The 2,500-nt window shown below is 57.2% G+C and overlaps 1 pseudogene; it reads left to right on the top strand.

The window, feature by feature from the left end:
• The window catches only part of LOC144111608 (large subunit ribosomal RNA), an 8,999-nt pseudogene that overhangs the window by 3,579 nt on the left and 2,920 nt on the right, over positions 1-2,500 (top strand).

Here is a 2,500-nt window from a genome sequence, read left to right as displayed (position 1 = left end):
ACTGGTATCCGTTTGGGGGTGTTTTTTCGACCAGCCACCGTCTGTTGGCATGGTTTTTCACCCCCAGTTCCGGACCAGGGCAACGTCCGCAACCGGGGATGGAATGCGGCCGGGGGGTAGTACTGCGAGGGAGTGGGCTAACAGGTTTGTTTATAACGCCCAGGCAGTGAAACCCCCACACATGGCGCCTCCTTGAATGTCGGGCACACCGGGCACCTAAGACCGCCCTCCCCGCGATGTCTATGGGCTAAAAGGGTGGTTCGCAAAACGGGTTGATGGGGTTGCCAGCCCCTCGACCTAGAATCACTTGGCCCTGACAATCAAAGAAAGAATAAAGAAAGCGGCCGCCGAGTGGCGGTCGCACCAAGTATTGGTGGGGATGAGGCGCAAACCCCCGGCTCGTCTGGGGGGCTCTGTGCTCCCCCTGTGAGCGCTGGACGTGGATTCACTTGTGAGGCATGCGAGAAATGGCTGCCCACAGAAAGAGGTCTCAGGATCCACGTATCCCGATTGCACAGACAACAGGCTTGTTCTGGCACGGGAGAGGAAAGGGCTCCAAAGACCAAGAGCTCCAAATCGCAAAGGCCTAACGTCAACAAGGTCGAGGCAACCAAAAAAATGTCAAAAAAGAAAGTGTCGAACTCGGGAGCATGCGACGCCGGCATACGCCCCGGCAAAGGGAACGAGCGCGACTCCGAAGCCCGACTGTGTGGGGCCGAGGTGGAGCGCTCCGAGGCGACAGTGACCGAGGCTCAGGTGATCGAGCCTCAACAAAGAAAAAGTGACAACGATGTTGGTCTGGTTCATGACGACCCGACGCAAACTGGACCGGTCTCCCCCGGCCTTCCAGCAGCTGGAGAGGGTGCCAATGGGCCTCATCAGCCGTCAGTCTGGGAGGGTACGGGAGCACGACCGAAGGGCAGGCGGGAGACTCCGAAGCCTGTCACGGAGATGGTTCGCTCCTCCGAAGCTGCGTTCTGCAGCAACGGAGTTGAAGTTGGAGAGGAACCACCCGGCCAAGGACGCTCCGAAAGGGAGACGGGGAGTCAAGACTGCAGTCACCACACGTGTCCAGAGTGTGGAAGGGCCTTTACGAAAAAGGTCGGACTGAGTCTCCACAGGCGTAAAGCTCACTATGAGGAATACAATCGGGCGATTGACGTCACTCGGAGCAGGCCGAGATGGACGGAAGAAGAGGAGTACTTGATGGCAAGATTAGAGGCTGATCTAACCCTAACGGGTGCCAAGCGCAACATCAACGAGCTGCTGGCCAATCGCCTCAATGAGCGATCGTTCGATTCCATCAAGTCCCATCGCAAGAGCCCCCGCTACAAAGAGCTGGTCGTAAAACTTCGATCACGGCTCGCCAGCGGGGGCGGTGATTGCGGGGCCCCTGAGACCATCGCAGGGTGCACTCCTCCGCCCTCCCAGCCTACCGTCAATCAGACGAGGGAGGCCATCGAAGAGGAGCTCCGAGCTCTGGTGGCAAAACCACCGCCAACCGAATACGATGGCTCCCGGCTTTGGGAAATAGTGCAGCGGTACCTTGGAGGAGAGACCAGTCGGAGTGGCTTAAGTACCGCCATCAATAACTACGTGCGGGAAGCCCTCCAAAAAGACCACCAGAAGAAAGGTAGGTCTCGACCCCGACCGCCAGAAAAACCCGAGAGTAGGCGCAAGGCGAAGAAACGCCTCTATGCTCAAACGCAAGAGCGCTTCAAGCGCAAACAAGGCAAGTGCGCCCGGGAAATATTGGACGGCGAGGTCACGGCTGCGGTTGAGAATCCCCAAGTCTTTCTGGAAGAGTGGAGGTCGGTGATGGAATCGGTGCCCACAGGAACTGTCTCCGACGTAGTAGAGCACGAGGGGGAGAAACAAATGATAAATCCCTATGGAACAATCACTGCCAGGGAGATCAAGGCAGCAATGCCATCCCCTGGTTCGGCCGCTGGACCTGATGGTCTCAGGGGGAAGGAACTGCGGAATGTCCCGATGGCCACTCTCCGAGTGCTGCTAAACACCATGCAGTTGCTCGAGCGGCTTCCGGCTTGTCTGCGGAGCGCGAGAACAGTGTTCATCCCTAAAAAGATGGGTGCCTCGCGCGCTGCAGACTTCAGGCCGATCACCATGTCGTCAGTCATCGTACGACTACTACACAGAGTGTATGCCGCCAGGATCTTGTCAGAGGTGAAATTGGACCATCGCCAAAGGGCATTTATCCCAGTTGACGGCTGCGCAGAAAACGTCATGGTGCTAGCAGCGGCGCTTGAGGAAGCTAAACGTGGAATCAGGCCCCTGTGTATGGCATCATTAGACGTGGCGAAAGCGTTTGACCGAGTTACCCTTCCTGCGATCCTAAGGGGTCTGCGCCGAAAAGGGATATGTGACGAGTTTGTAGAGTACGTCAAAGAATTCTACGTCACATCCTCAACAGTGCTCAGCTACGACGAAACCAGTTTGCTAGTACATCCCACCGTAGGGGTCCGACAAGGAGATCCGC

The sequence above is a fragment of the Amblyomma americanum genome, chromosome 11 (assembly GCF_052857255.1).
Source record: "Amblyomma americanum isolate KBUSLIRL-KWMA chromosome 11, ASM5285725v1, whole genome shotgun sequence".
NCBI lineage: Eukaryota > Metazoa > Arthropoda > Arachnida > Ixodida > Ixodidae > Amblyomma > Amblyomma americanum.
The sequence above is the reverse complement of the archived record's forward strand: the minus strand, read 5'-3'. Positions and strand labels throughout refer to the sequence as shown.